This window comes from Thunnus albacares, chromosome 7 (assembly GCF_914725855.1).
Source record: "Thunnus albacares chromosome 7, fThuAlb1.1, whole genome shotgun sequence".
In the NCBI taxonomy this organism is placed as follows: Eukaryota; Metazoa; Chordata; class Actinopteri; order Scombriformes; family Scombridae; genus Thunnus; species Thunnus albacares.
Window position 1 is genome coordinate 26,787,716 of NC_058112.1, and position 27,614 is coordinate 26,815,329.

Genomic DNA, 27,614 nt, shown 5'->3' on the forward strand with positions numbered 1-27,614 from the left:
TAGAGTCATTCCCAAAATCCCACCCATCCATAAACACATATAGCTCCCACCCAACGGGCTTACGTGGACGCGCAGCGCGAGTGCACGCCCGGCACGGCTTGCAGCGATTGTAAAGGAGAAGAAAAAGGGAGAGAGAGAGAGCCGAGCAGATCAGAGAGGAGCGGAGAGCTGCGGGAGGAGGGCGACGTGACGGGAGGACTGAAAACAGAAGCTCTCAGGACTACGACAAAGAGAAGGGAAACAAACAAACAAACAAAAAAAAAACGGGATCATATTTACAGAAGATTTTTTTGGGGGGGGGAAGGTTTGAGCGGCGGGATACGTGGTGTTGGTGCTGTTACGCACGACAGCGTTTCCCTGCGGTGAAATCAGCCTGAGTTTTTGGACAAGGAGACGCACGGCTTGCCTGCTCTTCCTCGTCAGAAACAGGGTTTATAGCGGGGAGGTTTTACGGAGCAGCGGGGCTGAAGGCACACTGGAGGAGGTAAGTACCCCCCCTTTTTTTTTTCCTCCTTCAAGTTCACACACTATATACGTGGTTTGCTGTCAGTAAAACGCACCAGTGCAGCGCGGAGTGGGGAATGTCAAACCTCTCCTGTCTCCACTGTCCAACATCAGCTGCTGGCTGCTGTTACCCATTCATATCCAACATCAGAGCATATAACATGTATAATCCTGAAAGACATGGTCCATATACCCTCCAGCAGCCCTGTACGCACCCAGGGCTCCAGTCTCCCAGGCCGTCCTCCCCTCCTCCTCCTCTCCTCCTCCTCCTCCTCCTCCTCCTCTCCTCTCCTCCTCTCCTCACCCCCTCTATCGCCGCTGCAGCCGCCTCGGATAAATGTCACGCTGTTTTCTTACATAATGCGTATATGTGCAGCTGCAGATGTTAACCTGGTGTATGCTGGACGCCACATCTGGGCTGCAGTTTTGGCACGAACGGTGTCTGTGGTGAGTCTGACACAGTGCAGCAGCGATAAACGTGACGCACTGGTATGAATAAATGGACGGGATACTGTAGAGGCGATCCCTCCAGAGCAGTGATGGGTTCATTGTCGCAGAGGAGGCTGGAGCTCTGAACGGATTTGTGTTTTGTGTCATTTACTCCCTGTTACATTTGAGCTGTGTCGGACAGTTGTGATATTTTTCGTCATGTGTGGGGCGTTTAAGACTGCTTACATCATACTGCTGCCTGATGGGCCATGACTGAGGCTTTATACAGCTGGACACAAGGCTGTTCGGGCTGCTGTGCACTCCTAGTTCAGCTCTGGTGTTTTGTGTATTGGTATATAAAAGGTACTTTGACATCCTGTTGATCACAACAAACAGCCACTGACTAACTATCCAGTCATAGAAGAGAATTAACCCACTAAATGCCTTTTAAACATGTGATTAAGTGTGCAAATACCAAGTCTTTACATTTAACTGCAGTCTGTAGATGAGGATGTTGACCATGTCAGCTTTAAGTTTACAGGGTACTGTATGTACAGTCATGTCAGCTTTATGAATGTAGGCTTTTGAACAGAAAACTGTTGTGTCCCGAACCATTTTGATAAACAATTTTAATTAATAATGCCAAAGATCTGCTGGTTTCAGCATCTCAGATGTGAATATTTGGTGGTTTTATTAGTTTTCTATGATACTGATTTGACTCACTTGACTATTAACTGATATTAAACTAAATATATTTGGGTTTTGGACTGTTAGTTGGTCAAAGAAAGCAATTTGAAGATGTCAGCTTGGGCATTTCTACAGTTTTATGACATTTTAAGGTCTAAATCCGTGAAAAAAGAAGAGAGGAAATATCTAGATCTAGTCAGGATTTAGATAAAATGCAGTCTGGAGATGGAGACGTAGATAATTTAAGTTGAATCTTGCCAGTTTAAAGCATACAATATGTACTATATATGCAGTCAAGTCAACTGTCAAACTGTTGTACACTTAACTGCTTTACAAATTTGAATGTTTTGTGGAGAAAGAGCAGCTACAAAATAAAGGGGTAGAAGAAGAGATGATGTGGTTAAAAGCACAGAATAAGAGCATTAGAGTATACATGACTGAGATTCACTGCTAGAGCTGAAAAGATTAGTCAATTAGTTGATTAGTTGATGGCTCAAAAATCAATCGGCAACAACTTTGATAATCCATTTTAAGAAAAAAAGCCAAAGATTTACTAGTGTCAGCTTCTCAAATGTGAATATTTGCTGGTGTTATTAGTCTTCTATATTTTTGGACTGTTGGTTGGACAAAACCAGCAATTTGAAGTTGTTTATTTGGGCATTTCTACTATTTTATGACCTTTTTAAGGACTAAACAATTAATCGAGAAAATCATTAACATGTCAGTTGCAGCCCTAGTCAAGATTTATATCAACTGTAGTCTGCAAATGAAGGGGTGTTAATCTGCATCAACTTAAAAGGTGCAATATGCGACATTCAGCCCCACTAGATGTCAGTAAACAACTATTTGCTATGTAAAGATATAATGAAGTAATGGCGACCTGAGCAGAGAATGAAGTCACACTAACTCTGTGTGTTGTTATCCGAGCCTCTCTGTTCTTTGTTTTGATAGCCGGTCCGGCCGCTTGTGCATGTTAGCGCATGTGAGTCCCTCGCTGTCCTTCCTGTGGCCATTTTCAACATGGTGGCCGGGTCACAAAATTTCTCAAATTATAGCTAAACAGTACACTAAAATGTCATCAGCACTGCGTAGTTTGAGCTAAGTTTCGTGAGCAGTGTGTTCAGATGTTGCTTTCTTTTTTGTCCATCTTTACTGAGTAAACGAGGCACATTTTGTTTTGGTCTGAGATGCTGGTGCTCTAGTGCGACATCTAGTGGGGCTGAATGTTGTATATTGCATCTTTAAGTATTCAAATGCTAAGTATGTGTCACATTTTGTTTTAGGACACTGATTGTCAAAATAGAGCTGAGAACAGAGAGAAATGGTGCCCTTGTTAAAGACACAGAACAAGTATTTGAGCATAAACGGCCAGTTCAGGTGGATTTACCCAAATCTTTTATCTGATTTAGACACCATCTCTCAGTTAAGTGCTTATATGCAGCAACAAAGTGGGTTTGTTGTCAGTCAGCCTTCAGCTAGAGCTGAAATGAAGTTCTCTCAGGCCAGTTGACATGTTAAAACAGGTCTGCATGGCCCTAGACCAGACCATAGTCCCTAAGGTCTAAGTCCACCAGCCCAAATTGGAGAAGTTACCGGGGGGGGGGTGACCCGCCCTCCTCCTCCTCCTCCTCCTCCTCCTCCTCCTCCTCCAGCTCTGTGGAAGTGCCTGTGTTGAGCAACAGCTTTGAGGAGCCGCGGCTGCATGTGACGAGCCTCTGACGGCCTTTGGCACTTTTCATGAAATACCACAGTGATGCGACTCTCAGGATAAAATCATTACAGGTACATTATTTTAAAAAAAACAGGAAGCATCAGACGAGTGTTTCTCAGCTTTCTGTAGGTGATCTGCAGCCGGAGCTCAGTCGATTTTTTTTACAGGCAGCGCCGACTTCCCCCCCCACCACTGCTGTTTCAGTCGGAGAAGTCCCTCATTGCGTTGTCAACTTTGCTGACATTAACATTTCATTCAGGTTATTATGTAAGTGGCAAAGCCTGTGAGAGCAGGACTGAAAACATTGCTTTGACAGCTCCAGCTGCCCAGCGAATGCACCCGTGAACACAGCGGAGCAGCTCAGAAATGCCTCGTTTTTTAACAAGTGACAGATGAAGACGTCATGGTAGAATAACGGTATCCATAGTGATTTTTCTTTTCTGCCCAGTCACAGCCGATTTAAACATCACAACAATAATCACATACTGGGTTTAGGGTGCTGAAACAGCAATAATGTTCATTTGAATAATTCATGTAGAGCGAAAACCTTTAATCCCCTTTTTTTTTTTTTTTCAAAGCTGGTCGGAGACACTACAATGCTTACAGAGTCGGCGTTTTCTTTAGCGTTAACACCAACCATCTCTTCTGTTGTTAACCACTGGACCAAACAGTTTGTGACAAGTCTGCCATCAGCTGCTCATTCACAATTTATGAACACAGCTACTCAACGCTACCTCATATCTAAAAATAAGAGAAACCACTCAGTTCATGTCCCGGATGAATGGAGCCTCCATCGAGGTTTAAAGAGAGGCATTTAAAGGCTTAACAGGGTGTGCAAATGATTTGTGTGTGTTCATATTCAAGGAGTGCTATCAATTCAAAAAACAGAAACGTGTGTTATATTACTTTTCAAGAATCTTCACATAAATTTTATGTGGTGCATTGATGACTCAGCAGATCAGAGTTTGATTCTCATGTTGTTTTCACATCTGCAGTTTGGTTTATTTGGACCAAAATGATGCTTTGTAGGCTTTTAGGGCGTTTTGAATCCTTTTTTTTTTTTAGTGCTGTTGAATTGGGAGTCTGGTTTGTTTTCCCCCTTGGTACGATTCGTAAACACAGTAATCATACTCTGGTGCGAAAACAACCATACAGAGACCTTTTTATAGGAAGGAGTCTTGGTCTGGTCACAAACTAATTCTGGAGCGGTTCGTTTGTGGTGATCTGACCTCCATCTGACCGACTATATCTTTGAGCTAAACAGCTCCTGTAGCCAGGTGTGCTGAGCATGCTGGCATGCAGATGAGTGAAATAAACAGTTGCTAGCGGCTAGTCGGAGATTGAACAACAAGTTTACTAATTCGGACCAGAGTGAATGAATTATAGGTTTGAAAACACCATTTTATGATGAAAAGGTAGAAACAAAATGGAGAAGAGGCGTTTTGTACAGTAGTTTTATTTAGGAATAGTTAAGGATTGCTAAGTTTCAAACATTTTCTGAACAAATTCCCTATAAGATAGTTTCCATCGCAGTTGATGATCAGTAGGTCAGAAAAGGACGTATTTACTATCACAAAATCCTGCTTTGCTCGAACCGCACCAGAGTTCAATTAGATGCAGACATAGACGGTGTCGGTGTCGGTCCAGTTGTTTAGTCCGCACCAGAGTTTGATTGACAGCTTTCACACCTGAACAAATGCTTTAGTTTGAACTGATCGAGACATTTTTGATGTGAAAGCACCTTTAGTTCAAATAGCGCGCCTTGGACAGAAAGATTTGGACATGATGACACTGACTTACACCTAAAGATCACTGATTTATCTCTGTAAAATAAAGATGTTTCTTAGGTCAAACTGTACAGTTACAGTTAATATGGCGTAACTCCTCTTTCTTTCTTTGAGGGAAAAACATCTGGCCTGTTTGATCTCACAGCTGACCTTTTTTTTTTTTCATATTAACTGACATCCAATCAGCTCTGATGATGATGATGATGATGATGTCTGTATTGGATCATGGAGATAAGCTCATCAGCAGATTTAAGGAGGGGCTGAAGAGCTCATCTACTGTCAATCCACAAGCCCACTGACCTGCATTTTTCTGTTTTGTCAACCACTTGAACTGACGGTGGTTTTATTATAGGAAGCCGGGTTGCCACTGGATCCCGGTGTCGTTGTCTGAGCGGTCAAATCAAGCGCTCAAGGCTTCCTGTAAGACAATACCAGGGTGAGGTAAATGTTTCACATACCGTGCTGCTATATGCATCTCTAACCAGGTGTATTTATAGAGCTGTACACAATGGTGGTAGTGGTGTGTGGGGTATCTTAAATAGCATCTGTCATTGTCCCGACACAGGCAAGAGGACTTGAGGAGATACTACAGAGAGGTAGTCAGGTTTCTATTGTTGTCGTTTGTGTTTGTCAGAGAAAACCTGCAAAAAATCAAAGTTGCCTGAATCCCTGTAATGTTTTTTTAATGGATTAATTCAGATTTTTTGAGGCATTATTCTGTTTTGTTAACATTTAAGGAAGATTGGTTGAGCAATGATGTCTTTTAGAAAAGCAACATTCATCTCCCTCACACTTTTTTTTTAACATGTTTGAGTTTTATTTCATTTTTTTATTAATTTAAAGGAAACTTTAAACACTGTTATATTACTTATCAGTGATATTGAATGCAGACTAGGAGTATAACTATTTACTCTTCGTCTGTACCCATTTTACTTCAGCCTGTGTCATTGTTAGTGATTTCCCAGCATGCCTTTCAACATCTCCCAGAGAACGTGCACAGTATGATCTGGTTGCATCGGGCTGCGGGTTTTATGTGTCGTTGGGGTGAGCCGTAATGATTGTGGAGTGAGAATTTTTTCCAGCTTAGAAAAAAATAAAAAAGACTCAGCCCTCATTCAAAAACAACCAGTCATGTGGCTGCATTGCATTCTGGACTATTGAGGCCTCAGTCGGCGGAGAGAAACTGGCTCCTGTTCTCTGATGTTTAGTGTTTGCTCTTTGATTCTACATTTTTCTTATTGTCAACAAATCCCATGAAAAGAGCCTGAAACCACCAATTATTTGGCGTTTTTGCTAAAAACAAACAACTTAAAGGATTAATCAATTATCAAATAGTTAATATTCTGTCAATCGATTAATCAACTAATTGTTTCAGCTCCAGTCACTTTACTTCGTCCACAGCTGGTCATATTATCCTAGCTTGTCTGGGATTCGACGTGTCCTTTAGTTTGCTCCCGACAAATACACACACACACACACACACACAAACACAGCTGCACTGAAATAAAATCAGGCATTTTAACATCTGAAAAGGATCCTGCATACCTCTTGAATATACTGCTGATACACTGCTGCTGTTTATGCTGCCAGTTGAGGCCGTGGAGTATAAAGAGAGCTGGATACAGCGTCGGAGTTGTTCAGTGGCGCATGAAGCCAAAAAAACCACTTCCTGCTGTAAAGAAATTAACTGGATGTTGCTCACGCTTCCTGATTGAGCATGTGCACCAGAGACTTCCGGCTAACTTCCGGTTTAGTCCTCGGCTAACTTGAATGGGGATAAAATAATTCGATCATGCGGCTCTTCTAAGACTTTGCAAATGTAATCAGACTGAATGAATCTAATTCTGATAGTGAAACGAGTCATTTCACAGGGGTTGTGACGCTGACAGCTGCTCCTTTTCCTATGATCGTGTGCGGGGAAAAAATGCTTTTTGGGCCTAAGGTGAACCCGGAAGTTGTATTTCCACGGTTTGGCTGCTATGTCAAATTGGTTTCAAAGCTCGGTGCACTTCCTGGGGGCTTTCCTGAGGCGGCCTGGTGACCTCCTGACCTTTGTGACACTCATGTGACATGAAGACTGAAAGTGTTTTTGTCACAGTGTTGTTGATGTTCTGATAGACAGTGAAGTCCGTCTTATTGACCACAATCTGAATAACACACAACTTCACCCACACACGTTAACTCCTTTTTAAAGCTTTCATCCACAGTCGAGGTTAATTGATAAACACATTTCCCTTGTAAGGTTTTACATATTCTTTAGAGAATAACACTCAAAAACTGAAAAAGACAGCCTGCTTGCTCTTGTGCGGCTGTCCGATGATATTAAAATCACTTTCACTTTTTCCACAGTCTCCTTCAAAGGCGTCTCTGCAGCACAATATGTGTCACTGGCGCAGATTGTTAGCACGATAGCAGACGTCTTTTTAATTCCAACATGGCTTGATTCTTAACAGGGTGCAGCTGTTTGTTATTCCTTCAGCTGTTCAAAGCAGGGCCTTCGGTGAATTTCTGCATCCATTATCGCTTCTCACATCCTTGTATTATTCATTTAACCTCGTGCTATGGCTGTCACTGCTTTAGGCATAAACACCTTTTAAAAGAATCTTCTCCTCATGCAAATAAACGTGTGTTAGTGTTGCTACTGAAGTTACTTTGACAAAGAGTATCGGAGCACTTGGTCAGATTGTGTTTCTTGCAACAGGCAGCAGCTGGTGAGGGCATGGATCAGTCCTCTGGCACCGCCGGGGGGCAAAGAGCAGCCAGCAGAATCGACTCGCTCCCCTCCGTCCTGCTTGGCTGGTTACAGATGGAGAGATAGAGACTGGGATGTTTAAGAGAAGGAGTGAAGGCATTTAAACATGTTGAGGGATTCCTTTTAAATCAACCAGCAAACAGTAGGGACCTGCCTGAAGATTAGGACTTTGCATCTAGCAGGGCAACGTTGCTAAAAAGAAGTCAGGGCAAGAAAGACAATCAGTTAGATGTTTAGATTGATTATCTAAGATTATCCACTATATTTAGATGTATATAGAGAGTGAGCACACACAACATGTTGAACTAATCCCTCATTGCACAAGAAAACTGTGCACGAATCAGGAAGTCAGTCTGTGACTTGATGTCTGACGATGAATAGTTTGGGTAATGATTTTAGAATTAAATGTGACTAATTGGTTTGATTAAAACCATTTCTTGGCAAGTCTAACTTCTTTTCAGCAATGTTGACGCATTCACAGATATCAGCAATGAATCTGGTGAGGATAACGGTGCAATGATTGAAAGTAACGTCGGCCAAAATGGCAAAAGTAAGACCCAGGTCATATGAAAATGGAATTTCCCTACGGGTCTTGCTACTTTATCTCCCTCTTCTTGTCCACTTCTGGGGGGTTTAGTGTTCAGAGAGCCCATCCACATGACCCCCAGTCCGAGCGTTAAGCCAGCAGTCATCTGCCCTGCTGACGTGTCTTTGATCAGTTCTCTGAATCCCTGAAAGCCACAGCTGACCCCCGTGCTCAGAAGTCCGTGGACTGTGGCAAGCAAAGGGAATTTCCCTGCAGTCATCAATAAAAATATAACATTAATCGTTTTGTTTACTAACTCAGGAGACTATTTTTTATTGTTTGGAAGATGAGTTGAGCAGCTGAGCGCAACCAGAAGCCAAACCACAACTGACATGGCTGGACGTCGTCTGAGGAACCCGCAGAAAACAATAGCAGGAGGTTTAGAGGATGTGATGCTAACATGTACTGAGAACACTAAAATTCCTATTTCGTCCATTGGCTCTGATCTTAATTGGCAAAAAAGTGCAAGAAATTTGAGGGAAAACCGTAAGAGACCATCCCGAAAGCTTTCTTGTGCCTCTGTCGGTTGAACGTGCAACTTAAAGTGCTTCAGTGAATTCAGGTGGTCAGTATTAGCTCTCTGTCTGCGGCTAATGCTGACGTTTGCATTGTTTCTCTCACTGTGTTTCCAGCAGATTGATGGAGCTGTTTCTCAGATTGACAGATCTAGCGCAGGCAGCCACTCTCCCCTAAAGCCTGCCAGAGTCTGCCTGTAAAAATGCTTCAGAGGGTAAATCAGTAGTAAGAAAAACTCTCGCCCCTCTGCAATTAGCACCGTGTCATTTTGGGGTTCAGAGGCAGCCCAAATTGTCACATCTCACTTGTGTCTGTGGTTCAGTTCTTAAACATTTCTGACAGGGTGCCTGCAGACTCGGGGAGGCTGCGTTACTCAGTGCTCATGTCACTTCCCTGAAAGCTGAATTACTGTCTTTAATAAGTGCTTGTCTCATATTTGTGCCGTCTGGATGAGGTTGAACCGGCCCGTGCTGTCAGTTAGCCTGCGAGCAGCGTCTGGTTTCAGTCACCGTGGACTGGCTGCGGGTTGGGAGTCGAAGCCAAATGACGCCCTGCCGAAGAGCGCTGGCAGATGACACACACGCGAGAGGAATTTGAATACATGCACAACACGGCAGACAGGCAAGACAAGCGTGTGACCTACTGTCTGCCACTGCTTTGTTGCAATATGCTGTTGGCAGTGTGTGTGTGTGTGTGTGTGTGTGTGTGCGTGTGTGTGTGTGTGTGTGTGACAGAGAGAGTGGCCAGAGCTAGAACAAAGCAGTCTGCGACCAGAGGACTTGGGTGTGGCACTCTCAGTTTGATGGAGCACCAATGAAGTCCGCTCTCTCTCTCTCTCTCTTTTTCTCTCTCTTCTTACCCCCGTTTGTTCATGTGTTGTGCTCGGTATCAAACCTCAATACTTTTTCACCAAAATGTGTTTGAATTGTTGCACAGAGGATCGAAACTGTCAAGTATCAAAGCGTCTGGTGGTTTATCAGGTTTTGTTTACAGATCAGATATCAGCTATTTCCTGAATCCAGTCATTTTTGCAATTTTCTGTATTGATCTATTTCAGCGAAGTTCATTTGGGCTGTTAGATGAACAAAAAAAGGGGTAATATTCTTACATGACATTTGAGCAAGTTATTGAAAAAACTATGATTTTAGTATTGGTACTGGTATTGACAAGTATGAAAACTAGAGCTGCAACAATAAGTCGATCAACAGAAATTGGATCGTCAACTATTTTGATAATCGATTAATTGTTTTGAGTCACTTTTTCAGGAAAAATGCTACAATTCTCTTGTTGCAGCTTATAAAATGTGAATATTTTCTGGTGTATTTAGTTCTCTATGAGAGTAAACTGAGTATCTTTGGGTTGTGAGATGTATTTTAGGTTGCATCTTGAGCTTTAGGAAACATTTTTCACCATTTTCTGGCATTTTAAAGATCAAATGACAAATTGAAATAATGAATGGATTAAGAGATAATGAAAATAATCTTTAGTTGCAGCCCTAATCAAAACATGTCAAATGATACCCGGCCTCATTCATTTGTATTTCTTTGTTCGTTTTCCTGCACGTCTCTCTCTCTCTTCTCATCTCTTTCTCTGTGTCTCTCTTTCTCTCTCTCTCTCTGCTAAAAGCTTAGTCATTCTGCCAAGGTTGTCTGAAAGTTGCTCTGTCCTGCCGTCTGTCCTACTTTGACGTGCGACTCTAAAATGGGACGCCACAAAACGAATATAGCAGGTAGAAACTGTTGGTTCAGTGGCTCAAAGTCACACAGCAGTTTCGGACGTTGCAGATATTTTCTCCTCCGTCTCACTTTCTTCTGAATGTTTCTTGTCACTGTCCTGTCCTACGATGTAAAAGGTTTCTCTACTCAGGATGAGATGAGAGTGGCAGCTCATTTGCCTGAAATGTAAATAAGCCACTCTTATCTTATCTCAGTTAAATGTTGCCTGTTCGGTTTAAACTGGCCTTTTGAGTCATATGGAACATAAAACAGTCAGCGTCCTTCTTTATTCTTCATCAGGATCCTCATTAAATGATGATTTCTTTATTAAAAACAAAAGCTAGGAAATAAACGATTAATCGATTCGCAGAAAATCAATCGCCAGCCATTTTGATTCTGATTGGATTGTTCTTAAAACATTTATCAAGCAAAAATGCAGAACCTTTGCTGTTTCCAGCCTCTCAAATGTGAAGATTTTCTGTTTTCAAATGTTTTATATCACTGAAAACCGAATTATTTTGGATTTAGGACAGTTGGTCTGTCAAAATAAGGCATTGAACACGTCACCTTTCTGATATTTTTAGACTAAATGAATCATTTAATTTAAAAATAATCAGCAGATTATTTGATAGTTGCAGCCCTGAAGCAGGTTAACAGCAGTCCGCATCGTCTTTTTCAGGATCCTCTAACTGAATTTCTTGCTGACTTGTTGGACTCCATGAACATGCGCCATAAGAATAAAGATGTACAGCAACCGTGCTTTCAACTCCGTCTGTGTTATTCTGGCTACTTCTTCTTGTGTTTAACATCATTATGCTAGTAAAGCAATCAGTAGGTGATGTATCTGGATGTGCAGGGGTTCAATGATCGTTCTCTCTCCTTTCTCTACTACAGTTCATTCATTCATTCATCCATTCATCCATTCATCCACTCTCGTAGTGCTGTAAATGCCTCTTCATCCTTCCCTGACAGGCAGCAGTTGCTAGGAGCTCAGACTCTCTCTGATAGAAGCAGCAAACAATAAGGGTCACTGCTGAAGAGCTTCTCAAAGGTGTTTTGCTGTATTTATTAGCAGCAGCTTCAGGTAAGAATCATTCTTGTTGTTGTTTAGACCTGATCAACAGAGACATAGTTTTCTGTTCAGTGTTTGCTGCTTTACAGTTTTCTTTACATTTACGTTGAAACATTTATAACATCTCCAGGTTGTTGTTTTCTTTCTTTTCTCCGTTACCGACAACATATAAAAAGATTAAAATACTGCAAACCTGAAAGATACAATATTAATGGATACAATCTTTAATTTGGCTTCAGTCACTTGAAATATTTGCTGATTTGTCATAAGTCAAAACAATAGAATATTATATATAATATAGCTGAAATGATTTGTCTTTTAATTGATTAATCAACAGAACATTAATTGGCAACTATTTTGATAATGGATTGATCTTCCTTTTTGTTTTTTATTTTTGTAAAAATGGCGAATGTGAATATTTGCTGGTTTTCATAGTCTTATAGTAAATTTAAAATCTTTTGGTTTTGGACTGTTGGTTAGACATAACAAGACATTTGAATATGTCAACTTTGGGGAAATGACAAAATGGCAGTTTTTAACTAAGTAGTTTATTATTAATTAGAGCTGCAATGATTAATCAATCAATTAATCAGGAATTTTGATAATGGCACAAATCATTTTAGTCATTTTTTTAAAGTGAAAATACCAAATATCAGCTGGTTGCAGCTTCTCAGATGTGAACATTTGAAGCTTCTCTGTCAAACATGAATATCTTTGGATTTTTGGACTGTTGATCGGACAAAACAAAACAAGACATGAAGAAATTAAGAAATTATAATGGGCCTTTTTCCCCAATTTTCTCACATTTTACAGATCAAACAATTCATCGATGAATCTAGAGATAATCAGTGATGTAATCAGTAATGAAAACAATCTTTAACCCTAGTAGAAACAAATAGGCACTTGTATGTATTATATTACCTGCCCGCTTCAAGAATCTAATAAAATAACAAAGACACAAAGGCAACAAAGAGGTGCAAGATATGTAAACAAACACAACATGGCTCAAGGTAAACAGATGACTAACAGCTTAAAGGGACAGTGCAGGATGTACGTTGCACGTGTAGATGATGAATGAAAGGCTACAGTTAATAGTTTTTTGGGGGGAAATGTACAGTCTGTAACCATCAAAGATACAGCAATGTTAATGAATCGCTCTGTTCCCTCGGAGGCAGCACAAGCTCTCTGGAATAATAAGCAGAGCTGAGCAGCAGCAAGACAGTCTCATCTGGAACAATGATGAAAGCTGCTCATGTAAAACGAGCTGCGGTCGGAGAGCCCTAATTGGCTGGTGACAACGAAGGGAGGCGGGTGATTGGCTCGTTGTTTCCGAGTAGCCGCAATGTGGTTGGCTGTTGTCATGGTGCTGAAAAGTCTCAGCAGAGAGAGTGTGTGTGTGTGTGTGTATGTGTCTGTATAAACAGCACTGAGAGTGCATCTGTGACAGTGAGATGACAGTTTGTGTGTGTGTGTGTGTGTGTGTCTGTGTGTGTGTGTGTGTGTGTTTTTAAAAAGTGTAGGTCAAGGTGAGCACAGTGGGATTTAATTTAGTCAGAGCAGGGTGTGAAAGCCAGCCTGCTGTGGCTACATGGGTGTGAATGAAGGGTCTTTGAGTCATGACACACTCTACCAAACACACACACACACACACACACACAACTAATAACTTGTGTCCACATTCACGTCTCCTCGGAGATCGAACGTCGTCTCCCTGTCTGTATTAAATTCACTGATATTTTATGATATTTTTCTACTATTTATCAAGTATTTCTGTTGTTTCCCTGCCATGAAAGCAAGACAGCAATGACATGCAACATGTAAAGTACTTGGTTTAGAATATCACCTGTACAGTTTAGCAGTAAGTGCTGCATCTGTGTAGTTTATAATCTGCAATTTTTGCTCACATTATATCAGAGAAATGTTTATTTTAATTTACTAGATTTTTCAGCCATGTTAGCAGTGTGGCTTTATAGCGATGACACTGTCAGTCGGTCCGTTAATCCACTTCCATCTCTACAACTATTTGATGGATTTCCATGAAATTTTGTACAGACATTCATGGTCCTCAGAGGATGAATCCCACTGACTTTGGTGATCCCCTGACTTTTTCTAGTGCCACGATGAGGTTCACATTTGTGATTCAGAGGGAAATATCTTGACAAATGTTGGACAGATTGCCATGAAATTTGCTGCATATATTCAGGGTCTTTACAGGAAACATTTGAATGACTTTGGTGACTTTTCATGTAGCGCCATCATCAGGTCCAAATTACAGTTTGTTCAATACTTTAGTTTGTGATCAAATACTGACAATGCTAATGACCTTCCCATCAGTTGTTTTATTGCTAATTGGTAAATGTTAGCACACTAACAGGCTAAAGGAACCTGATAAATATTACCTACAAAACATCAACATCACAGCATTTGGATGTTAAGCAACGCCAGACTCTGAGCTAATTGCTACACTTCAGCCTCACAGAGCCGTTACATTTAGTTTCTTATGTTGTTGTATTGTTTGTTGCACCAGTCCCTTACATTTATATTAGGAGAAACAAAACTTCATGAACACATAACAGCTTTGAAAAAATGACCATATATATGAATCAACACCTCTCTGTCACAGTCTCAACAGAAGTATTACTTCAAAGGTGAGTATTTATTGTAGGTAGGGTTGCAACAAGCGACGTGTGGTTGTGTGTTTGTGTGTGTGTGTGTGTCTTTTTTTTAAAACAAAACATGGTGTGAATGGGGACTCTTCTTCTTGTCTTTTATGTATCATAGTGAAACCAACAGGGGATCTTTGCCAAACAAAACTTGTTACTTCCTGTGTGAAGACGGAGGTTCCCACCGTTGCTCTTTAGAAAAAATGTGTTAAGAATCAGTGATGGTTTTTCCAAAACACACTGGTGCTTGGAAAATATGGGAGAGCATTTGCACAATTCTGTCTATTTTGTTTTAATTATCCCCTTTAAATTGTTTTATTATTGTCTTCATTGCTTAATGTTAAATGCTGTGGGGGGGTTTTGTACCACATTTGGACAAATAGCAAGAGACATATACTTATATGAAAATCATTTCTTCAGATTCTTTATTCATTACACTTGTCTACATACTTAAAATCAAAACTCCAGGGAGTCGAGTGTTCATTATTGTAGGAAATTTAAATCTCCCACCTCTTCAGTCCATCTCCGCCTGACTGACAGTTGATTAGGTGGTCGAGACAGAGGAGGGAGGCAGAGCAGCTGCTGCCAGAGAGAAAACAATCAGCGAGTCACACACTGGCCTCTTAAGTGGATTTGGTGGCTGGAAGATGGAGGGAGGGAGGGAGGGAGGGAAGGAGGGAGGGAGGGGGAGGGGAGACGGCGTCTGCGCTACATGTCTAGATCGCCTTGTGGACTCTGTGTGTATGTGTGTGATTGGATGTGCCTCTTGTTTTTCAAGATGCGCGTGTGTGTTGCCAGTTCTGCGCAGTGATTTTGGTTTTGCCAGCAAAAATGTTGGACGTTTGTGTGTGGACGATGAAATTTTAATGATCCATGTTGGGAAAATGGGTCATTTCACCAGCAAATTTAATAAGATGCAGTCGAGACATCGACGATTTTAACAAAAAAATTAAACCTATTGTGCAATTAATAACAGCAAAGGGAGATTATAGGATGAAGTATGAAAGATCAATACAAATATATGTTAAAAACAAACAAAAAAGTTTATAAAAAATTTAAAATGTATAGGATAAGATGAACCTTATTGATCCCACATGGGGAAATTAAAGCATCAGAGCAGCTAAGAAGGAAATGCAAAACAAATGCACCAAAATTAGAAGTATATGAGTGTCATTTATAAAATATATTACATGATTCAAGAAATTATAACTAATATTTCTACCGAGCGGACATTTCCAGTATTTTGACTATTACAATGTGTGTCTGTGATACTTTTTATTTATCTTAATCTGAACCCTTACTGATGAAATGGGAGAATCATTGCAGTGTTTACAGAGAGAAAGTTTAGATTTATTGGTGCATTTCAAACATTTTGTGCGTTTAGTAGCAGTGTGATTGGTGCACAAGAGCCATGATTCAGTACGGTAGGAACATCTTTGATACAGCAGTGAAAACAGATAAAAAAAAGAAAGGAAACGATCACATTTGCGAATTACGACAGTTGAGACAGACTGGCTGAAGATGAATTCAGGTGCGGAAAATGGTTCAGCGTGTTTTATTGTTTCTGTTTCCAGAGAGATGATGTCACTGCACCCTTTTTTTTTTTCTACTATTACCTCCTTTTCAGGGCTGTAATATACAGCAGAAAACATTAAAAGTCGGACCTGTTGGCTGTGTCTGTCACTTGCATGTGTGTGTTGTTGATCTGAACTTTCATCACGTTCTCATCAGGAGTTGTTGCCGCAGCACATTATGACGCTGCCTGTGGCTGCTTTGTTTTTACGTGTGTGTGTGTGTGTGTGTGTGTGTGTGTGTGTGTGTGTGTGTGTGTGTGTGTGTGTGTGTGTGTGTGTGAAGCTGGTGAGGGTTTGTGGTCATTTTTTAAAGGAAGTGAAGAGTGCTCTGCCTCTATGTCACTCAACTCTCAGCAGCTACAGCAAGTAAATCCACTCAGGTAGTGTTAACAGGCAACTAGAAATTAATAATTATTAAATATATTTAAGTTCTTTCATCTCTTTTCTCTCTTCACTCTGTCTTTCAGTTAGATGCAGCCAAATATTAATATCATGCTTAAGCAGAAAGGGACTGAGAACTTGAAAAACAACATCATAATATGTTTTTCTCACATTTCTTTTCACATAAACTCCCAGCAGATTTTCTCCTTCACCTTCCTGTCTTCATATTGTCTGTATCTGACTCTTTACGCAGTACGTTCCACACGAGCAAAGTGTGCCAGTTCACCGCGAGGGCCCTCGTGGTGAAGCAGACTTCCTCTCTATTACCATCCATCCGTACATGATTTATTGATGAGGATCTAATCGACTTTTTTGTTCCTAGAGCGGATTCACGCACACGTCTTTTGTATTATTCATCTCTGCGTGGTCATGTGTGTGTGTGAAAATTTACACTATAGAGCGGCTTGTGTGTGTGTGTGTGTATGATTCCATGTTTATGACTTGAGATGACATGGTTATGGTTGCACGCAGCTTGTGCATAATCATGTTTGTGTGTGTTTGTGTGTGTGTGTGTGTGTGTGTGTGTTGGAGCACCTTTGGTCCCACCCTGCTTTTTGAAACATGCCCTTAGGCTCATCCTTGATAGAGATGCGTTTGGCCTAACGGCTGCATTCTTGGGACTAAATGGAGTGTACCTAATCCACGTCATTGATACCCGCACACACACAGACACACACACACACACACACGCATACACACAGACACACACACACACTCACGCAGAGCTCATATCTTCCCTCAAGGCCTTCTGCGCAGAAAGCAGACTGGTGGCCGATGCTGCGGACCGACCCTCAGTCATCTCTGCGAAGCTTCACTCGCTCTTTAAAATGTCATCATGGATGTGATGCGTCCAAATGTTAACGTCCCAATCAGCAATAGCCGTTGGCTGCGTAGCCTCATTACGGCATTAAAAGCATATTTCTCTGACATCATCTGTTGGGATTTGGCACAAGAACAGCTGTGAAATTTGACACCACTTTTTGTCCTTTTCCCTTCTCTCTTACTTGCCGTTTTTTCTTCTTTTTTTTTTCTAGCTGACAGAAAACAGACATTTGGTCTGCAGGCAGCTCAAGGGTTTTAAAAACATCCTTTCAGTTGTTTGGGGGGTCAGCTTCAGTCTGTAGCTGTGAGTTTGTCTGTTTCTCTGATATATAATCCCAGCGGATTCAGTTCCTCTGTATGATGGTCATATCTAATCTGTACAGGATTGGACTGGGAGGGCAGAGAGCGTGACTGAGCCAGAGCTGTTGCTATGGTAACCTCAGCACCAGGGATAATCATTGGGCAAGGCATCTGGTTTCAGGGAGAGAGGATGGTGAGATGTTTTTGAAGAGTTTCTGCAGCTCAGTACATGAAAATCTCACCTTGTGTCGTGCTGCTTGAACAGCTGATCCCATCTCATAGGCTGGGTATGATTTGACACTTGATATATTTGATACATTAGTTTGCAGAATATAAAGATATTTTTCTAAACATTTAGTCAGATAACAAAGGAGCCAAATTTCATCTCATCTCTGCATGGTTAGCTTAGCTTAGCACAAAGACTGGAAACAGGGGGAAACTGCTAGCCTGGCTCTGCCTGAAGAAGGTAACAAAAATCTGCCTGCCAGCACCTCTAAAGCTTTCTGATTAAGATGTTAGTTTGTTTAAATCGTACAAAAACCAATATATAAAAACGCCATGTTGTGGTTATATGGAGGTTATTTGCCGGACTAGTTCTTGGATGAGAGCAGTCGCTTGTCGTCACTGGGAGGTTGAAAGGCAACCAGTAGAGACTTTGTATTTCTCAAAATGTTGAACTATTTCTTTAAATTTTAAACCAAGAACTTGGAAAATTTGGGATTTCAATCATTGAGCGTGTCATCAAAGATTAAGTACAGAAGAGTATGAATCTGAACAAGCATTCAATAGCAGTATTTGACACTTTGAGCTACGTCATTTTCTTGGTAACAAAGGAGTATTGAGGTTCGTTACCCAGCTACACTGATCTCACAGCTCAGTAGACGATATAATTTATCTTATTTGAGAATTGAAATGCTTCAAACTAAAGCACCAGAATGCACAATCATAGTGATGCTCAATTCTTCTCATTCATTGACTCTGTTGGTCGCTGCCAGAATGACTCCAGCCGAACAGTTCAGAGTTCATCCCTGTGCATGAGGTTGTTTGAGGTTTGAGTGAGTAACTGTAACCAGCGCCGCTGATATTGTTGAGGTAAGTCCTTCATTTATGACCCTATTTGGAGTCTTCTTCGCCAAAAAGCCTTTTGTATTCCTCTCTTAGCCTCCAGGGTCTGAAGAGAACACCATCCCTACCGCCGTCTCTTTAACCGCGTCACCCATTTTTCAATGATAGGACTCAGTGGAGCGTTAAGCGCCAGAGGTGTTCACTTCATAATATAATCACGTGGTTTCAAAGGGAAGATGGGAATAGCTATCAGCTCCAGATTCAGCCACTAGGTCCAGTCCTGTAGCCCTGAAACTGTTGTTGTTCAAGACATATTGGTTATAGAATTAACTTAAAGTATTTCTAGTGTTTCTCTCCACTCTCTTTGTGTATTTCGCCTTAGAAAGAGACATCAGCTTGCATACTAGACTAGACATTTTGGAACACAACACCACTGGCCCCAGTTTTAGAAACAAGCAGAAGCCAAATGGAACAAAGGGGAATAATAAGGAAGATTTTAAGAAAATGTGCAGTGTTTGCCAGTCCGGCTCAGCTGTGGTCTGAAGTGAACAAGGAGGGAATTCATGCTCTGTTACGCTTAGTGGTGCTTTGTCACAATAGAATGTAAAAACACAGAACCAGCGCTGCACATGTACAGACCGATATCTTCATTATTTAAGACCTTATTGACTAAATTTAGGCATCTGCAACAAGAGCTGAAACAATTAGATGATTAATCAATTACTCAGTCGACATAAGTTGAATCAGTAACATTTTAGATAACTGGTTAATCGTTTTAGTTGATCTTTAAGCGGAAATGCCAAACATTCACTGCTTCCAGCACGTCAAATATAAATATTTCCCTGGTCCTCTATGATAAGAAACTGAGAACATTTGGGTTTTGGACTCAAGCCATTTGAATATGTCATCTTGGGCTCTGGGAACTTGTGATGGACATTTTTTTTTCACTATTTTCTGACCTTTTATGGACCAAACAGTTAAATTCAATCAATTAATGAATATTACATTTTATTTGGGGGAATTTTTATACCCTTAGCACAGAGCTGGCTGCAGAGAGATGTCATGAAACAAGGGGGAGAGAGAGATGGGGAGTGAAGTGCCAGAAAGGTCCTCAGTCCAGATCTGAATCTGGGATGTTGCAGCTCTTGTTTGACACCTCAACCCTTAGATGGCATGAATTGATCTTGGCCATCATGTTGTTTCAAGGACTTCATCAGTGTTGTGTTGGAGAATTAAGTCCAGATTTGAGCAAACATGTATATTAATGACACAGGATGGGCGGAGTATATTTTGTTTGGTGAGTTTCGGCTTCTCAGTATGATGATTATTTCCTCTTTCTGTCCTTGTTCTCATCAACAGCACCTCGACAGACCATTTTGTGGCCATGTTCTTCTCTGACATCTTAAATAAAACCACAGTTTATCTTTCTCCTCAAAGGTAGTCTCATTTGTAACATGGCTGTGTGCCATAATGAAAGGTTGCACCAGCCCTGGAGCCTACAGAGCCCCATCATTACCACCGCCTCAGTACTCAGATCTGCACTTGACAGTTGTCTTTCCTGCTCGTTTCTGTCCCTTCCTCTGCCCGTCCGACTTGCTCTGAGCACCGCAGCAGCAGAGACAACAATGCAGCTTGTCTTGGAGGCTTGTAGGTAATTTAGGCCTCCCTGCACAGACTCTCAGGTTTCTTATAATTCAATATGCAGCGCTCAGAAAGCCTTGAGTAGACTCCGCAGAGAGAGAGAGAGGCAGGCCAGAAAGGAGTGAATTATAAGAAGAGGATGTGCTGATCTTTTTCTTGTCTGTGTATTTAAACTCACCATCACAGGAAATGATTCATGTGGAGAAGGCAAAGGCAACGTAGGGTGGTGAGGTGGAAGTGAAAGTGACCACAGTGCCGTGTTTTCCCCCCTTCCCTCTTACCGAGTCATGTTTCAACAGAACGAAAAGAGGACCTTGAAACATCTTCCTCTTTAACTAATTGGAGAGTCATTTCCTTTTGGATATCGGAGTAGGAGTTGAGGCACGCTGATGTGGCTGAATGAAAACTGAACCAAGATAAACTTCTACTATCAAGAGTGAGTAGGGGAAAAAAACAGGATGATGTGAGCGGCTGCCAATGAATGTACAGCAGCAGCAAAGCCCTTGCATTGTTATTGTGTCCAGCCTGGCTGAATTTGCTCAGGTCTGGTTCACACAATAGGTGTGGTTGAGGGCGAACAATACTGGCTTTTCCTAAGAACACAAATCAAAAAGTCTAATGGTCATTTCTTGTGAATTGCAGTAACACACAAACACGTACAGTAACCAGTTTCCCTTAATGAAACACCTCATTTTCTTACAACGGTAATTGGAAAGCGGCCGCAGGACCCGGTCGTACATGTTGTTTCCTTGTGAACGGAGCTGCTGTCAAGTGTCAAGAGGTCAAGGCTGAGATGTCTTTTCACCTCAGAAGTGTTTACAAGCTTGTAAACATCTGGTCGGGGTACATTCTTCTTATTTTAGTTCAATGATCTCAGATTTTTGGATAACCACCCCTCCTCCTCCCTTTTTACAAACACGCCTCAGGTTGGATTAAGGCCCAGACAACAATAATACTAAACATGGGGCTCGCAAATTCCGACAGTCTGTCAGTGAATGTATTAGACGTAGGTGTTTCACCGAGCATATTTCACCTGTAAACGTTAAATAACATGTGGTTCACTTCAGCAAATATTACACTTGACCCTCATTGTGCAACTATTGATTAGGGCAACCGTGTGTAACATTTTATATCCAACTTGCTTAGTAAAATGGTGGGAGACATATCATGCTTTTTGTGATTTATGATGTCCACTCACATATTTTGGATCGGAACATGTATGGAAGTATTTGAGAAGTTTATATTTTGAGTAAAGAATGAGTTTGTTTGTTTACGTAGCGTCCGGAAGCTGGCCAATCAGAACAGGGTGGGCTCATTGGAGAGGGGGGAGGGGGCCTTAAAGAGACAGGAGCTATAACAGCCTGTTTCAGACAGAGGCTGAACTGAGGGGGCTGCATAAAGGGCCAGTGTAAGATAAAGAAAGAGTTTTTTGAACTGTAAATCATGCAAAGATATTCCATCAAAGCCCCAGAATATAAATATAGGAATATATGGAAATGTGCATGATGATGATGATGATGATGATGATGATGTGTCGCCTTTAAATGAATTAAACTCAATGAACGCTGTACCGGGTGTTTCACTGATGTCAGTGATTTGCTAAGTGTGTCGACCTCGAAGATCTCCAGCAGACCTTCGTCTTTTCCTCCATCCGACCTTGCTGACTGTAGAGAACATAATGGTTCCTTTTCCCGTCAGACGAATGACGCCCCCCCCACAACACCCATACACAGTAAAAATGGTCGTTCTCATGACTCATTATGACAGGAGTAGACCCCGGAGCGCCTTGTCTTCTTCATCTGTTGTTTCCTATCAAGGCCGTCATAAGCTTTCATATCTAAACCCTCCACGTGTTTCATGTACTGTAGGTCTTCTCTTTCCTATATACCACATCCTGCCTTTTGTTTTAATATCAATTTAGCGTACTGTAACCTTAGTTACTGTACACATTACATTTTTGGGTTACTTCAATTATTTAAGTCCACCAAACTCATTTATGTTGCTAATTAAACTTTACAATAGTGGGTAAGTTATATATCTCTGTAGGAATACTCCCACAATATTATAATGGACTTTTGCAGAATTAAGTTTATTATTTTATACAATTGTTTCATCATTATTGACACACACATACATACAGTATTGACCTTATGAGGGGACCAGTGTAGGGTGTGTGCACATGTTTGTTGTCTGCATATAAAGACATAGATAAGACAAATACAACCATTATTTTATTTATATATTTATACCTGTAACATTTAAGTTGCTTTTCTCATGCTCTTCTTTTTTAAGATATGGAGCATGTTTCAAATAATACTGTAACTTTAAGATTAGACAACTAAAACACGTGGTTATGATTATGGTCACGGGGAGAAAAAGCAACCCTTAGTTGTTGGTTTGCAAACGAGACCCAAACTCTGGTCTTTTGTATGAAGATTGGATGCACTACTTGCCTGACCACCTCCCCAATTTCCACATCCTTACTTTAAATTTCACTTTTTATAAAGGACACACCACTTCCTGCATTGGACGCTGGCCCTGGACATAAAACGTACTCTGCAGAGTCATTTTTAATAATGGCGGTCTATGAGGACAATATGGATTGTTTTGTTGCAGTACTGCAGTTAGCCTCTGGCTGACTCACTGTACTGTCTCCAGCTCTCCTAATACATCAGTGGTTTTATTGTTTATACAACGTTTGAGCTCTATAGCACGGAGACATAACCTGCATCAGGCTGTGGCTATTGAGGAAATACTCGTTAACAGGATAAATACAGTGTTAGTTGTGCCTCTTCAGGGGAATTGTTAATATTAAAAAAGAGTAATGCCAGTTTATATCATTTTATGGCTTAAAAAAAAGGCTGAAGAGAATAAAAGACAGTGAGGAAAAGGAGACTTGTGCTCCAGCAGACGGCATGTCATTTTAGATTCCAGTTATTCTGCAGAAAGTCAAAGAGTCATTGTTAAAGGCAGTGCCCAAAATGTGGGCTCAAACATGCAATTTGACATCGTCTATGCTGATTGTCAAATACCATCCCTTGTTTAAAAGACATGCCGCTGGTAATTCTTGTGGCACCCTTGTTTTGCTTGTCTTTGTCTTTTTCTGGCTGTGCGGCGACCAGTGTTGTACTTCAGGCCGCTTTTATTGAAGTGCTGCAGACCTCTTTGTCTCAAAGTCATTTAGCTCCGTCCACAATGACTGCAGCTGCTTTTATGTGTTTTTTACACGCATGCACTCAAAATCAAACATACACACAAACGCGCGCATTAGCTGCTGACCCGTTTTGTCCGTCCGCAGTCGAGGCGTGCCAGGCTGTTGACGTGAAGCTGCAGCGACAGGCCTGCAGAGAGGAAGTGGCCACGTATTCGGAGCGAACACTTTACCTGTCACACTGCTTTGTACGCAGTCAAGTCAGACATCCTCAGATTTCACAAAGCTTCTGCAAAACTGTTCAGCACACATCACCAAAGCCTGTTGCATGGGGGGAGCCAGGTTTTGCATCTGCATCGAACAGCGTAAAAAACCCCCGTGCTCTTCCATGCAAACACATGCACGCATCCTGCCGGTCGTGACATGTTTGGTTCTTCCTGGTCCAGCGCTGTGAGGGCCATTATTAGGGCCAGACTTGCTTCGCTTTCATCTTCCCAAAACACCACAGCCCCACCATTCATTACAGCACAGAAATTATGCATGAGGAACTGTCAGTCCGCAAGCATTACTCAGCCTGAGCCCCTTTTGGTATGATTGGAAAGTAGCGGAAGGAAAAAAAAAGCAGTTTAAATTAAGGGTTAAAAGAGGATTTTGCGGGCATTTAATTGGTTTTGGAGTTGGAAATTTTGCATCTCAAACCCTTTAAGGTCATCCAGGGCAGTTTAGAGTGAGTAATCCAGTATAGAATAAGCTTTGTTATGCTGTAAACATTGTCTGGACTTGATTTGATGGAAATTCCACATATTGATGTCAACTTATTTAGCCCAACATACCATGTTCTCTTGACATCAGGAGTTCCGCTGCGAAATCAGAGTTTATCTCAGCATTGATTATTTGAAAATGAAAAATGTGGATGTTCAGTGCACTAAACAGAGAGGCTGATATTGATCGTTGTCCTGCGGACACAAATCCCAGCATAGAACTGCACGGCCAATGGGAAACAGAGGTGGAAACTGGAGGATCAATAAGGATGATGGAGCCATTAGTGGCACTGTGACCCTGGCGAGGTTTGATGGGTTTTTTTTTTTTTCTTTTTTGTAGCATCGTTTGGAAAGTTGATGTTAAGTAAATGTGCAGCGGTTACGTGGAGAGCTCTCTGGTCGGTCTGTTGACATTTCAGACGCAGGTTTCCTTTCTCGTTTTGGAGTGGGTCTGAGCGTCTTTAAGCGTGTCTGTTGTCCCTGCTCGCCCTATTAAGTTCCACTCTTTCATTTTCCACAGTTCTGCGGTGTCCAGTAGTTCCTCAGCAATAGCTCTTCTGGATCGGGTTCAGCTGACCGCACCTTGAGAGCCAAAGCTGCGGGCAGATCATCTCTTGTTCTGGTGTGGAAGTGCGAGGCAGAGCCGCTTTAATTCAAACACACTCAGGGGTGTTTCTGTTGGCCTCGATCAGGTTGTGGGAGAGAAACGCAGGCCGAGCTTGTCCTTGGCTCAGCCTTACATCCACTTTTATTCAGCGCAGTAACAGAAACAGAAGAGGTGGTGTAATTCATATGATGGACTTTTAAGTCTTCTGTTACCTCTGTTTCAATTGTATGAATCCCACCGTTGAAACAGAATTTGTTGTGGAAAAAACAACAAAACTTTTTTGCAAAAGTAAGGATGTTACCCACGTTTGTGACCAAATTATTCCTGATTTATGGGGTTGCGACTAATATTTATTTTCATTATCAGTGTATTTGTTGATTTATTTATTCATCTATTAGTCTGTAAAATGTTTGACCAAAATTCCAATACAAAAACTTAGCTTACAATGATATTTAACTGAGAAAATCAGCACATTTTCACATTGGAGAAGCTAAAATGTGCTGTTTTCGCTTGATAAATTATTCACTTTAGCTAGAATTGCTAAACATTTCCAATGTGGTTGCATTTTTGTTTACAGCTGACACGACATGATGGATTGTAGCAACATTGCTCCACTTTTGTGTAAACATCTCAGACAGGAAACCGATTCAGAATGAAAATAACCATCCTGCTAGCAAAAACTCGGATTCAAACTGTATTAAGGTGATCTATTGCTGATACAGTACGATGCAACAAATCAGCAAGTTCACATCGAGTCCCTGATTGATTGTGTGTCATTTCGTTTAATGCCAAAAAAAGACTGTGGTTTCTAAAGAATCATGTTGTAGTTTAAAAATTTCACCTTTTAATAGTAGCAGTTTTGCATTGTTAGAACACAAGATGCTTCATCCGTCAACGTTTTGTCAGAAACAGACAAGCGATGTTTGACTGGTCACATGACGTATTGTAGCGCTTGATGGGAACAGACTGTCCGCCTGTCTCAGGTTCAGTTCCTATTGGTCACGTTCAGGCTAAACCTCAGGCAGGGGAGGTCGACATTTTCTCTCAGGCTCGGATCAATAACGACTCGCTGCTCATCACTTATAGAGTCATCTGTATCTCCCAGGGGCCGCTCAGATGCAGCTTGAAAAAAAAAAAAAAGGGGGATAAAGAAGCAGATAAATCCTCTCTTGTGCACGTGCAGTTTACTCACGTTTTAAAGGTAATATGGTAAATAATTTAGATTTTAACCAGACATGTGAAATTTAATGCTATTCTAAAAATGGAAAAGGTAAAAGGCGGAGGGGGGGGGGTGTCTGTGACATTTCAGTGGAATATGACTGTTATATATAATTTAAAAGGTCTTGTTGACGTCTGTCTGCTCAAAATAACATATACGTCTTCATAAATGATAATATGTTAAAGGGCAAAAAACAAACTAAAGCAATTAATTCAGTAAATTCAAATAAAGTGCAAATAAATTTTGTTTAAAACTAGAAAGATGTCCACTTTTGCTCTCTCTGGGTTCCAGATTTCTGAATCACCGCTGCTGCGTTAGTCTGCCTCCGCCTTTGCACGATATTGAAATTCATTGTGATTATCAGGGTAGTTTGGGCTTCGAATTCTTTATAGAAAAGTCTTATTATACAGTAATTAACTATACAGTATATTAAAATGATGGAAAAGCGGTTGCTGGTTTGCTATTGTGCAGCTGTATCTTCCCACAAACAAAAAAAGCTGTTTTTCCAAAAGTCATTGTGTATATTAAACAATATTTAACAACATAATGGTTATAGGTCATCTGTCTACTAATATGTAGAGGTCAAGTGGTCTCAGTATCACATATCCACAATATCTCTGCTTCAAATCTGGCTCAGGACCTTTGTTGCATGTGTCCTTCCTGTCTTGTCTATTCTAACAGGTACATTTGCAATTTCTGAGGTGCAAATTGTGCTAATACTATATATGCATAAGGAACTGTGACCTGCTCAGAGAGTCTTGCAGAGCCGTATTCATTCCCGTGACATGATAATTTCTCCAGGACTTCCTACAGCTGGATCTGAATCTGCAGCTCGTTACGCAGCTTAAAACGAAGGATTTAAGAGGGAAAGAGAGACGGAAGAAGATTTGAATTGATTTAGGAAATAGAAAAACACCATGACTAACATTAATTAATAACAGCTCCAGCGTCCATTTAACCCCAAAACAAAAGAAACAAACACTGATTTCCATCATGATCGAAGCCAAACAGAAAACACAATAATATCACATTTAAAGGATCATAAGATACACATGGCACTAATTGATGTGAATCAGCCTGTAACCATGGCAACAGAGATGCTCAGTTGATGTCTGATTTTATTGAGGAAGGGATCTTTAATCAATACAGGCCCCTGCGCCTTTTTTCTGATGCTGATGCTCCATTAGTGTGTGTGTGTGTGTGTGAGAGTGTGTGTGTGTGTGTGTGTGTGTGTGTGTGCTGTGCCAGGAGGAGAGCGGTGCGGGCTGAGGTGATGTCATCTCCCAGTGGGGAATGTAATCGTGCAGAGGATGGGGAAGTGGCTCTGCAACATGTCTTTAACACACCAACACAGCAGCAGCCGCACACACACACACACACACACACACACACACACACACGCACAAAAACACAGTATTGACCTCAGGAGGGAACCAGTGTAGGGTGTGCCCACATGTGTGTTGTCAGTATATAAATACATATAAGCCACACAGATTGATGTGTGTTAATTTTATAATGATATAAAGTATATTTTCCAGACAAGTTCTTCTCTGTGCGTCCGATTTGAAAATGTTGATTTTCAATGAATAACGTGTCTGGAAGGTCTAGAGC

General features: G+C 41.2%; 1 protein-coding gene across 1 annotated transcript in view; it reads left to right on the forward strand.

Moving 5' to 3' along the window:
* LOC122985638 (unconventional myosin-IXAa-like) overlaps nt 1–27,614 on the forward strand; it is a 159,010-nt gene continuing 131,396 nt past the window's right edge. Inside the window, exon 1 of the mRNA XM_044356466.1 lies at nt 1–484. The gene's annotated coding sequence lies outside the window, so the exon portion shown is untranslated. The remainder of the gene's footprint in view (nt 485–27,614) is intronic.